We start from the raw sequence: 13940 nt of genomic DNA on the forward strand, positions 1-13940 counted from the left end.
TCTGGCCTTATTCTGATCTAGTAGTATCCTGATCTCAAATCTAATTTCGAAAAGTATTTAGCTCCATGTAGTTCATCCGACATTTCGTCGATAAAAGGAGTTGGAAATTTGTTCTTAGTCATTATCTTGTTTAGCCATCGATGGTCTACACATGTTCTAAACGATCCATCCCTTTTTCGAACTAATACAACTGAAACAGCATATGGACTTCTACTTTTTCTCATAATACCACACTTTAAAAGACCCTGGACTAATCTCTCAATTTATGTTGTTTTTATGATGGGGATATCAATATGGTTTGATATTGATGGGATTTGATCATGATTTGACTTCGATTGTGTGCTCGATCTCTCTTTTAGGAGGCATCTTCATTGAAAGGTCTTGGAGCACTTTTTTGTTAGTACTTTAACTTTAGGTGACTCTTCGTTAACTAGGTTTGAAGTTAGCATCTCTAATTGTTGACATTGCATTAAATAAGTTGGTGCTCCCTTTCGGACCATTTTCATCATCTGGAATTATGTTACAATTTGATCCTCAAGTGGATGGAACCCATATAACTTGTATTTCTGCCCATCCCATTTAAATTTTATATATTACTTTTGATGGTTGGCAGAGTAAGTGCCTACGGTCTGTAGCCATTGGATACATAGGACCACATCCACTCCTAATGGTACAGTGTAGAACGGAGACTCTAAATTATAGTCTTGAATATGTAATTTGACTTTATGGCATTTCCCTCCCTTTTCAATTTTCTTACCATCAACTACCATTGCTTTCATGTTGGGCATAGGAAACATGAAAATGTTTAGCCTTTTCGCCATAGTTGAGTCCAAAAAGTTGTGGGTGCTACCAGTATCGATTAACGTTGTTTTATTTTATATGACCTTTTAACTTTAATGTCTGGGGTTGCGATATACATGTCATGGCTGATAATGACACTTCTAAAATATTCTCATTATCTGGTTTTGAAGAAAATTGTGGAGAATCTTCAATCTCTTCTACATCTTATTCTTCAAAGTTTGAATCATTAGTTGCTTCACACTTATACAGGTTCTTGGTTTCTTCCCCTTTAGCACATCTATGTTTAGGGTCCCATTTTTTGCCCCAACGTTTGCACTTACCTTCTTTCATTGTTTGCATTTCCAAGTTAGTTTTTTTTCCTTCATGAAGATGTGGTGGAACATATTTTCTATTATCTGTGTTCACAGTTTGGGGAAATCTTCGACTCGAATATACTCTTTCAAATTTTGGTCATTGCATCTTTTCGTGTTTCTTTCCAATAGCTTTTGCCTTCTATATTTCTACTTCTATAGAAGTGATGTCATGAAGCTCAAACTCGACCTAGAGATGGGGTGTAAGTCTCGTGATGTATGATTGAATGAGATGAATTTTTGATAATCCAGGTACTCGTGTAGCTAAAGTTTCCCATTCTCGAGTGTATTCGTCCACATCTCCTTTTTGTTGTAGTCCAGTGAGCGCTGAGAGGAACTCTTCTTCCTTGACACCTTGGAACCTCTTAAAGAATGCATTTTTGAATTTCTTCCAACTGATATCCAGTGTCGTCTTTTTCCACCACATATACCAATTATATGTTTCGTCTTCCATTTGCATGGATGCATGCCTGATCTTTTCACGATCATTGTCAATACCATAAAACTCTAAATATTCTTCTACTTTATTTAACCATGCGACACTGCATTTTTCGTTACCGTCAACTTTGGAGAGCTCCAGTTTTGCTCTTCGTTGATATGTAGCCACTGTTGGAGTGAAGAACGAGTATTGATACAAAAACTGCATATTTGAGTATTGATTCCAAAGTTGCATATTTTGAAAATTCATGTTACTATTTTGTTGATGGGGTATGGACGATGCTTTTGGAGACTCAAGGTTATCATGTAAGTCTGACGAGTTTGATGTATCTAGTGAATTGAGATGTTGAGTAGCTTCATTATCCTGGGGTATTTGATCGGATGTAATCTTCAACTTGTCACAAATATAGACCAACATCCCTATTGCTTGATTATGATTTAAATCCATCTTATTTGAAAAGATTGCTTGATCCTTTTTTAAATTTGTTATGGTTTTGTTCGAGCTGACTTTCTATTCTCTTTGTTGTACCGTGGAGCTCGTCGATTTTTTCGCCATGTCCGGTCACCTTAGTCTCAAAATCTCTCAATCTTTTATTAAAATCAGTGATCGACATTGATTGGGTATGTGGTGGTGTATATTTATCCAGCTTAACCTTTTTCCTCAACTTGCCCCTAATTTTTTTTTATTAAATTTTTTTTTTAAATATAAAACTTTGATTCTTTTTTTGAAATAAAAAAAAAAAAAATTATAAAACCATATAACTGTAAACTATATAGTATATTTTTAAATTTATATATAGTTTATATAATCACTATAAAGTGAGTTATAAAAACAGAGATATATTTGTTACGTGTCGAAAGTCGAAGGGGTGAGTTAAAAGCGATCAGGGGGAACGGTCGAGGTTGGGCATGTTGACAGTGTCGATTGGATGCAATGAGGACAGGTAGGGAGGCACAGCGAGGATCAGGGCCTGGTGATGTGGCCACTGATATAAGTCATGGAAGGGAAGAGATTGGGTTGCCAGGTGGCACACCAGTGAATAGACGTGGGAGAACGTAAGTGTGGACAGCAATGCAAACTGCGAGGAAACAGTGGATCACCACGAGCGAAAGACATTCACTGTTATATGAATCGAGACGGCAAGGGAACAGTGGACAAACTATGCAGTGGAGTATCCAGAGAACCGACCTACTCTGATACCAAATGGAGTCGACAAACTCAGTAAATAATAGTTATACACATATATTTCCTTAATAAATTGAAGAATGATTACAATGAATGAGGGCTCGAGCTTAAACATAGCCCAAAAGCCATTACATGAGGGACATGATCTTTGATCGTACCCCTTAATCCAAAAACTGAGTTAATTAAAATAGAATAATTTTATACATAACAAGTGGTGCATGTGTTATTTATGCAAGGGAGAAAGTAGACATGGGTCACTTAACAAATATGCAAAAAATATTTTGGAAGGATGTAAACAAGATGGAAAATATTTCAAATGCATGGAATGGTGCATCAATTAATGAAGTGGTTCGAGAAGCAATAAAAAGCATTCAGAGCTTTGCTTTACTGAGTGTTGTGGAGTATAGATTTTATACATAGGTTGCAAGATGGAGGTGAAGATAAAAATCCTAAGGCAAATTGAGGACCTGTTGATTGAAAAATTATATTCATGGGGCTTCTTTGATGGAGCTAAACAGGGGTTACCATGTTGTAGGATTTTATTTCTCTAAGAGTCATTACAACAAATTCAAAGCAGACTTGAGCACATGAACAAATAATTTTGTTGAATTGCTAGCTTCAAGAAGTCTTCTAAAACTCACATTAGAGCAAGAAATTGATCGAATGCAGGTTTGGGGCAAATTTTTTTTACTTATTGTGAATTGGATGAGTGGGGATAGCCAAATTGAGAGCGTTTCTCTCAAGCCACAAGCAGACAATTATAAACAATCTTTTGGATAATAATTGTATCTTCAGAGAACTTAATACAATCTTTGGGCCATTTCAATATATTACATACACTTTCTTCAGAGAACTTAAAACAATAGTTTATGGACTCTCAAAGGAGGACTAGCAGGTTAACGAGGGAAGAAAAGTTGGATGGAGTTCTTTCTCAAACTACGCAACCTCAAACTACACAACTAGTGTGTTGATGATTTTATCTAAAAGTTGTATTGAAGAAGATGGTACCAAGGAGTTTCCTAGTGCATTTTTCTTTTTGCCTAAGAAAACACTTTATAACACCTTTTTTGTTGATTTTTAATGTACCTTGGACAAGTAGTTTCCCATGGGTTAGTTTCTACCTAGGGAAAAGTGTCCAAATTTCTACCTAGGGAAAAGTGTCCAAAATAAATTTTTCCCTAAGTGTGACTTTATAAGTGGTAAAGTCAATGTTAGATTATAAAGTGAAAAGTGACTTTAAACATAAAGTACAATGTGGGTACTTTATTTAATGGGTGAATTAAAAAATAAAAAGTGAGAATTAAATGCACATGTATTCTCATCTCTTGATCTAAATGAATATGAACCATTAGATCTCAAGGTTGCCCAAAAGTCATTTAGGGAAACAAAAGAGGGAAAAGAAAAGATACATTGCATTCATTCTTCATGAGCAAATTGAAAAAAAGACGCCGAGAGTTGGAGAAAAGTTCTAAAGGAGAAATTTGTTTTAGCAAGCTGAAGGAGTGATTTATGGGCATGGAAATCAAGGTTTAGAAGACATCATAAGGTATAGTACGAACAGCATTGAATGTTGTGAGTTGCACGTCGTTTCAGAGACGTTTTTTAAAGAAAGAAAAAATCCATACAGTCCGTACAACGGTACGGAAATCCATATAGCCTGTATGTTACAGTCTGCACAGTCATATCCAGACAATACATATTTTCAGTGTCAAGTGGGCACAAAAATCGAGGTAAAGTGGGCATGGTTTTCAAGGAATTTTGCGCTGAAGAGATAAGTTGTATTTTGTTGTTCTGTTTTGTCCGCAAATGTATTTTTCCTAAACTTGAAAGATAAATAAATTTGAAGAGCTCTCTAGTAGGTTTTCCCAAGAGAAGATTGAAGGGGTTTTGCCTATATCTAAGTTGACCAAAAATCTGTGTGTAATTCTATGTGTGTTGTTGATCTGGTTATGTCCATATTTATTTTCAGCATGTGTTGACAGTCCCATGTGTTTTACTCTGAAAATTTCATTTCCAGAATTCTATATCTTGAATATATGTTTATGGGAAAGGGCATTTAATTGAGTGGGAGTGATAAGGTGAAATTAAAACCGGATTGGGATTGTTGGAAACTTTTTTTAGTCATCAAATTTCAACATGGTATCAGAGCTACAAGCTAAAAATTGCAGTTTGAACAGCAGACAGTAGTTTGGGACAGCAAACACTGGTTTGGAAAACAACATGAATTTTTGGACAGCACACTGATATTTTGAGATAGCAAGGTGAAATTTCACACAAACTGAACTTTTGGAACAGCAAGGTGTGCTAGAAAGTTCATTTCTCCATTTTCTTGGTTTTGTAAATTTTCGACAACAGTCATGGCCATGTTCTTAAGGATAGAGGATACACTGGATGGGATATCCAACTATGCCATTTGAAAGGACAGAATTCAAACAATGTTTGAAGAGGCAGCAGTTTGGGACATAGTGTGGCAAGTGGTTTTGCCTCCTACTACTGCAGATGAACTTTGCTGAATTCACAAAAAATAGTGCGAAGGCAAAAAAGATTTTGATGGACAGTCTGAAAGATCATGTGGTTCCTCAAGTGAGAGGAAACACATGCATATCAGATGTGGACAACTCTAACCACTCTATCATAGTACCAATGAGAGAAAGAAGATGGTACTCAAAGAACAATTGAAGAACATCAAGATGACAAAGGCTACAAGTGTAGTTCATTATCTTGGCAGGGTCAAACAGGTACATGATGATTTGATTGCTATTGGTGAGATAGTTGCACCCACAAAATTAGTCAAGATAGCTATAGCAGGACTTCCTAAGTCTTGGGAGGTCTTTGGAGATGTTGTTACCTCTAGGGAGAATCTTCCCAATTGGGACAGATTTTGGGATGATTGTGTGTAGCATGAGATACGGAAGACTGGCAGTGGTGGGGTGAAGATAGCAGATGAGGAGGATGTAGCCTTGACAACCAAGGAGGAGAACAAAGGGAAGGCCAAGAAAAGGGCCTCATCAAATGGGGCTAAGAGAAAGGAGAAGAAGAAGAAGAAAGATACAAATATGTCCAAAGTCAAATGGTGGGCATGTCAGAAGATGGGACACTATGCTGCTACATGTCCTGAAAGGAAGAACAAGGGGAAGAAGGGTACTGCAGCTTCAGCAGAGGTGGAGCAGTTTGTCTCACAGTTTGACCAGGACTTTGCATTTATTACTTCTACATCTAGTAGGAGTACATCATCCGATGTGTGGTACATAGACAATGGGGCTTCCCGCCATATGACAGGTGCATCGAAGTTCTTTTCAGAGCTTGCAGAGAGGGCACTTGATATTGAGATTGTACTAGGAGATTACCGCACTATGAGAGATGTTGGTGTGGGCACTGTAACCTTTGAGAGGGAGTCTTTGCCTCTTTTGAAGGTCATGGATGTTTTGTATGTTCCGGGGATGAAGAAGAACTTAATTTCAATGTCTACTATGGAGGAGAAGGGGTTTGACGTCACTTTCTCGGGAGGGTGGGTATTGATGCATCCCAGGGGAGCTTCCATCACTTCGACCAAAGTGATTGGAGTTCGCTCTGGGAAACTATACAGGTTCAGTTTTCAATCGACATGAGCATTGGTGAGTAGCACATCTGGTAGCACTCACACTAGTACCACCAGCAGTAGAGACTTGTGCGAGTTATGGCACCAGAGGATGGCGCATATGCATCATGGAGCTTTGAGAGTACTGAGGGAGATCACTGTTAGAGTTCCTAATTTCAGTGTCGAGCATTATGAGGTCCGCAGAGGGTGTGCTTTAGGCAAGTACACCAAGTTACCATTCCCAACAAGCGACAGCAGATCTACAGGTATACTAGACTTGATTCACACTGATGTTAGTGGTCGTATGTCTCATATGTCTTTGGGTGGTTATGAGTATTATGTTATATTCATTGATGACTACTCTAGGAGGACTTGGATATACTCGCTAAAGACCAAGGGTGAGGTCTTCAATCACTTTAAAGAGTTCAAAGCTCTTGTGGAAAAGTAGACAGGTAAGAAGATTTGGGTCTTGAGGTCAAACAATGGTGGTGAGTACATTGATGGTGGGTTTTCTGACTTATGTGCACAAGAGGGCATTAGGAGAGAGTTCACGATTCCTTACAACCCCCAACAGAAGGGGGTGTCTGAAAAAAGAACGGAGCTATTGTTGGCGTTGCTAGAGCGATGATTCATGATGAGGGGTTGCCTTTGTTTTTGTGGGTTGAGGCCTGCAATATTGTTGTTTATCTTCAGAACAGGAGTCCTCACAAAGTATTGGGGAATACGATTCCGGAGGAGGCTTTCACTGGAGAGAAGCCTCATGTGGCACATTTTCATATCTTTGGATGTCTCACATATTCTTATATGCAGAGGATGAAGTTGGAACCCATGTCAGAGAATGGTATCTTTATGGGTTACAACGAGACTTCAAAGGCCTATCGGATCTTCATTCCTTCTATACAGAGAGTGGTGATTAGGAGGGATGTCAAGTTCGAGGAGGAGAGGGCCTATTGGAGATCACAGGAGTATGATGAGAGAGAGTCATAGGCTTGTCCTCAACAGGGAGGTTAGGTATAGGGAGCAGAACCTCAGGGTTCTGGATCGACTGGTACAGGAGGTACTTCAGTGTCAGTGACATCTGGGGCACCAATGGCGAGTTCACTGAGCACTTCTTTAGGGAGCCCACTGGTACAGAGTTCACATGGCACTTCATCTGACACAGATACAGGTGCCAATACAGGTTCTTCAAGGACAAGGGATGGTATAGACACGCCAAGGTCAGTGGGCAGACCTTCAAGTTCACCAAACAGGCAGAGGATGGGGTTCCCTATGGGGAAGCTTCGTCAGGGAGGAGGAGGCCCAAGTGGCTTCAAGACACCTTGAAGGAAGCGGAGTCCGTTGGTCCTCCAAAGAGGGTGAAGAGGGAGAGTGTGCCACTTGAGCAATTTTGCAATTATGTAGTGAAGGCTACCAGCATTGTTGACTCGGAGCCTACTAGCTATGAGGAGGCCACCAACCAGGAAGTATGGAGAGAGGATATGGTGGAGAAGTATGCCTCTATCATTAAGAACAATGTCTGGGAAGTGGTGCCTAAGCTTGAGGGCAAGTCAGTTGTGACTTCCAGGTGACTCTACAAGATCAAGCACGTTGCAGATGGCAACATTGAGAAGTTCAAGGTGAGGTTTGTGGCTAGAGGGTTCTCACAAATAGAGGGAGTTGACTATGATGAGACCTTTGCTCCTGTAGCTCGGTAAACTTCTATCCGGTCCCTTATTTCTATTACTACAGAAATGGGTTGGCAAATCCATCAAATGGATGTGAAAACCACATTTCTGAACGAAGTCATAGAGGAGGTGTATGTTGAGCAACCACAGGGCTTTGACGTACTTGGGTGGGAGACCCATGTATGTCGGTTCAGGCGAGCACTCTACAGACTTGAGCAAGCTCTGAGAGCTTGGTATTCGAGGATTGATACTTACTTGCAGCAAATGGGTTTCACGAAGAGTGATGCAGATCCGAACCTATACTACATTGTTGTAGGGGATGATCTACTCATTCTTGTGTTGTATGTAGATGACTTGTTCATTACTAGGGCAGAGAGACTTATTAGTGGTTGCAAGGAGGATCTTGGTATGGAGTTCAAGATGAAGGACATTGGACTGATGCATTACTTTTTGGGGCTTGAGGTGTTGCAAGAGGGGCATATCTTTCTGGGGCAGGGGCAGTTTGTTGTGGATGTGTTGAGCAGATTTCACATGGCAAACTATAGACCCATGTCTACACCTATGATCACCAACTGGAAGAAGCTTCATGCTTCAAATTCGAGTTTGGTGGATCCCACATTGTATAGGCAGCTTATTGGGCCCTTGTTGAATCTGGTCAACATTAGGCCAGATATATGCTTTGCAGTGAACACACTTATCCAGTTCATGGTTGAGCCCAGGAAGGAGCATTGGGTATCCTCAAAGCACATTCTTCGCTACGTGCAAGGGACTACTAATTATGGCTTGGACTATAGGCGAGGAGATGGAGTGAGGTTGGCAGGTTACACAAATTCAGATTCGACAGGTTGTGCTTTTGACAGGAAAAGCACTTCAAGGTGTTGTTTTGGTTTGGGTTCGGCAGTTGTGTCATGGTTCAGTCGAAAGCAAAAGTTAGTTGCCTTGAGCTCTTATGAGGCTGAGTATATGGCTGCTAGCCAGGGTAGTTGTGAGGCCATTTGGCTTTGCAAGTTGTTGTATGGCCTATTTGATCAAGAGTTGAGACCGACGGTTATTCACTGTGATAACCAGAGTTACATTAAACTCACAGAGAATCAAGTCTTTCATGACAAGTCAAAACACATTGACATCAGATATCATTTCATCAGGGACTATGTTTAGAAGGGGGCAATGAAGTTGGAGTATATATCAACACATGAGCAAGTGGTCGATGTTCTCACGAAGTCCTTGCTAAGAGGCAAGCATGTCCATTTCAGGGACAAAATGGGTGTGGTGAGAAACACTTTCCTCGGTAAGAGGGAGTGTTGATTTTTAATGTACCTTGGACAAGTGGTTTCCCATGGGTTAGTCTCTACCTAGGGAAAAGTGTCCAAAATAATTATTTTCCTAAGTGTGACTTTATAAAGTGAATGTGACTTTATAAAGTGAAAGTGACTTTATAAGTGGTAAAGTCAATGTTAAATTATAAAGTGAAAAGTGACTTTAGACAAAGTACAATGTGTGTACTTTATTTAATGGGTGAGTTAAAAATTAGAAAGTGAGAATTAAATGCACATTTATTCGCATCCCTTGATCTAAATGAATCTGAGGCATTAGATCTTAGGGTTGCCCAAAAGTCATTTAGGGAAACAAAAGGGAGAAAAGAAAAGAGACTGAATTCATTCTTCATCAGCAAATTGGAGAAAGGAGGCTGAGAGCTGGAGAAAAGTTCTAAAGGAAATATTTGTTGCAACAAGCTGAAGGAGGGATTTTTGGGCATGGAAATCAAAGTTTAGAAGGCAGCAGAAGGTACAATACGAACAACATTGAATGTTGTGAGTTGCACGTCATGCAAGAGAAGTTTTTGAAAAAAATTGAAAAAAAAATTGTACAATCCGTACAACGGTACGAAAATCCATAGTCTGTACAATTTGTATTGTACAATCCGTACAGTACATATTTTCAGCTTCAAGTGGGCACGAAAATCGATGCAAAGTGGGCACAATTCTCAAGGAGTTCTGGGCTGAAGAGATAAGTTGTATTTTGTTGTTTAGTTTTGTCTGCAAATGTATTTTTCCTGAACTTGAAAGATATAAAACCGAGTTGGGATAGTTGGAAACTTTTTTTTAGTCATCAAATTTCAACATTTTTAGCAAAACACTTTATAAATCCTTTTTAGGAAATGATTTTGTGTTATAATAAAGTCAGGTTATAAAGTCACTTTATGTGGTACTTCATGTACTATGTTCTTTCTAATATTAAAGTCACTTTATATTTTAAGTTGACTTTATGTGGGGAAAAAGAAAGTACAAGGTACAAAAACAACTTGAAGTGACTAGGGAGTTCATTAATGAGGGGAACCACATGAAAAAGTGAGGGAATGATCTCCACAATTGATCTAGAGGGCTGAAATCTAGTCTCAGCCCATGATCAAAAGGGTTAGGGTTCTCCTTTCTAATGAAGCTAAAAAGGGAGAGTAAGGCTAGGGTTCAATTCATTCTCATGTGCATTTGTGAGGAGGATGAGAAGAGCTAGAGGAGGTAAGGAGATTTGTTGAAGGAGAAGAGAACACACAGCAAGGAGAAAACCTCAAACAGGCCCAAATCCCAAGGTAAATCAGTGGCACATAGTTCGAATAAGAGCAGCAGCTACAGCAGTTGGGTTCAGCATTGAAATCAAGGAACTTCGGTGAAGATTTTGAGGCACTCACGGGCTCGAATTTCAAGGACAATAAATTGGGTCTGAGACACAAGTTTCGAGGCTGAGTACGTGCTGAACAGTAGCACAATTTTTAAGGCAAACAGTGTTGATTCTGTGGCCCGAAAATCGAGGGACAGAGGTCAAATCCATTAATTACTATTCAATGTCCCAAATTTTGAGGAATGAATTCAGGGCAGAGAGCACAACTTTCATAAAAGAAGAAGTCAGGCTGCTGGCACAATTTCAAGGAGCTCAGATCTGACCTGTGGCACAAAAACCTAGGCTGGAAAATTCTGATTGGTTCTAACTTCAAGGGGACAGATAAGTACCCCTGTGAAATTAATACTGTAATAATTTTCCCAAGAAAGCAAATAAAATCTCCTTATCACTAGTTTCCCCTAGTGGGCTTTTCCAAGGTCACTGTTTGACCAAAAATAATTGTGTCAAAATTTCTGAATGGTTGTGTCTATTTTTCTTATCAGCTGGAAAAGTCAAAACAAGTGGAGTAGCCCTGTAATGTTCCTATAAAATTTGCTTTGAGCTTTAAAATTTGCTTTGAGTTTATTTACCAGCTAACATGGGGGGCTGTGGGCATTAAACTCTATGCAAAACCATTGAAACAAGGGCGGTCTACAGAGAACCTTTAAATTTCTACAAGCTGCTAGTGTTCATTGTTTTGTATTGACTTGTTCTGTTAAAGCTTGGGAAGTTATGTTGTTATTTTCTCTTAATTTTTTGGGTATGTATAAAGTCCAGATGCCAGACAGAACGTTCAAGAGCTTACACACGAAGTCTGTGTTTTTGGTATTAGTGGAATTTTTCTTCCTAATAAATGCATGTAGATGTGTTAAATTTTGGTACGTTCTATGCTTAGAGCAATTTACTTTAATTTTTCATATTAGCCTGATGTCAATATTCAAAGTAACAATCACATCAGCATGATAGTAAAATGTAGATAGAACATAAACATAAACAGTGTAAGACAAGCCAAGACAAGAGGACACAAGATGTGGCACCAGCCAAGGACAAACCCCAATGTGGTGAAACCCTTGATCAAATCTTCTTTAGTCTTCAATAGTTCAGCAGAGAGAGATAGTAAAAATATACAAATCTGATATTTATGACAGCAATAGAAAACCCTTAACCAGAGAATTCAATGATGGTCAAACTGGACAGAATCTTCCTCTAAAGATCATTCATATGGCACCAACAGGATGATCATCAAACTGAGCCAAGCACAGCTACCTTGACCCAATATATCTCCCAGAATGTTGTTGTCTTCTTGTTGCACTAGTTGTCATTGCTTCAGTCCTTATCCTTCACATAGTCAATAATGTAGGCCTTCAAGGCAACAATGTCCCACGCTGTCCAAGACTGATAGAACAGCTTATGTTGCTGGCTATGGCCTGCGGCCTAGCCCAGCAGCAGGTTAGGCCTATGATCCTCAAACAAGCAGCAACCAATAATATCAACAGTGAACACAACAGTATTTAGTCCTACTTTACTGTCAGCACTTTCTAACACCCAACTGTATACATATGCTGATCTGACCTTAGTCTAGGGCAGATTATGACTCTGGTTTATCAACCTTGAAAACAGTCCTAAGGAACAGCCCTTATCATTGTGTTGTAACCATGCTCACCATGTTATCACCTACAGCAACTGAAATTCAACGTTGTCCTTATCGGCCTCTTTATGCTGTGTATAAAAGCCTTCTTTTGTTGTGGTTAGAGCTAAGTTGCACTGAAACGGATACGGGAACGGACACGAATACGAGGTTTGAAACGGATACGACAAATTTTCAAAATATTAGGATACGATACGGCAAGGAAACGACATGCATATATATATATATATATATATATATTACCATTCATCTTTTAGAATCTAGAATCTATATCTAAAAATGCATAGTCATCATCATGAATTCAACATAAACAAATCATCATCATCAATTCAGCATAAACATTGTCATCATCATTACATTAATAATGTAATCAGAAATGCTACAACATTTGTGCTTTCGAGTCCAACTCCATCAAAGAACTTGTCATGCATGGCAAATGATATCTATCTTCCTTGCATGACAATTAAAAGGCCCATGGGATCATTGGGATATTCCATCAAGACCTATTTGAACATTTCAATATTCTCAATTTTAGCTTGGTCTCATGACTATATGCAGGCACAAGATTGGCTAGAGAAGATTTGCTATATTGGAGGGATTTATGAAATCAAGAGCAAAATCAATGACAATTAATTTTGAGAAATTAGTCAGTTACGACTACCTCTCATGGAAATGGTCATACGTTAATGACTTACTTAACGCAGTTGAATCCCAAAAACGATATCTAATATAATGCACTGCGTAAACCCCTAATACTTAAATTAACAAAACCTTAACCAAAATGAAAATTAATCGCTCAAATAAATCTCTTTACGAAGACATTCATCAAACCCTTTTACTTGTGTTTTTGAACATCTATCTTTTTCTTAGTAAGAATCCTTGATAAATATATGGAGTGTCGTTGTTTCTAAAGATTTAGAAAAGACTTTATGAGACTCTATTTATAGTGAGTTTATTTGCAAATCTGAGTTCTTCATTTTTATTATTTATTTATGGCTATACAAACTTTCAAGCTTTTTAACATTTTAAGGGTGGATTTTGATCACAATTTTCGTGGATCCGTTTTTTCATTTCTCCGGAAACGGATCCAAAAAAAATAAATCCCTTGGAAACGTATCCAATTCCAAATCTAAAGTTTCCGATTTTTTGAAATGGCACAAAAACGTTTTTACAGCGTTTCGGACAAGAATCGTATCCGTTTATGTATCGGAAACGGGGATCCGCGTTTCGGAAAATTCTTCAGGAGTTTCCGGTAACTTAGGGTTAGAGTCTCCTTAGCTGCAAATTAGGCCTCTCCTTTTAGTCTCCTCTTCACCTGTCGCTAGGGCTTCTCCTTCTTGACCTCTATTGCCACCAAACCCAAACGAGTGGAGGGATATCATCAGAGAAGTGTGTGTGTCAAATGACCTGAGGCCTCCTCTATTTATAATGCCACGTTGAAATTGAGTTGGGGGTAATTTGATTGCTGGCTAACCTTGACAAATCATCAATAATACAAATAAACTCATATCTCCATAAAAACATGAAGGAATCGGATGATCTTTAGATCAATCCTACACCTCTCGGAGAGAGAAATCCAAGGAAAATATCAACTGCCATAAATAAGATAACTCACATGGAG

Source organism: Pinus tabuliformis, chromosome 3_2 (assembly GCF_031772625.1).
Source record: "Pinus tabuliformis cultivar Carrire ecotype Pingquan chromosome 3_2, CPIR1, whole genome shotgun sequence".
Lineage (NCBI taxonomy): Eukaryota > Viridiplantae > Streptophyta > Pinopsida > Pinales > Pinaceae > Pinus > Pinus tabuliformis.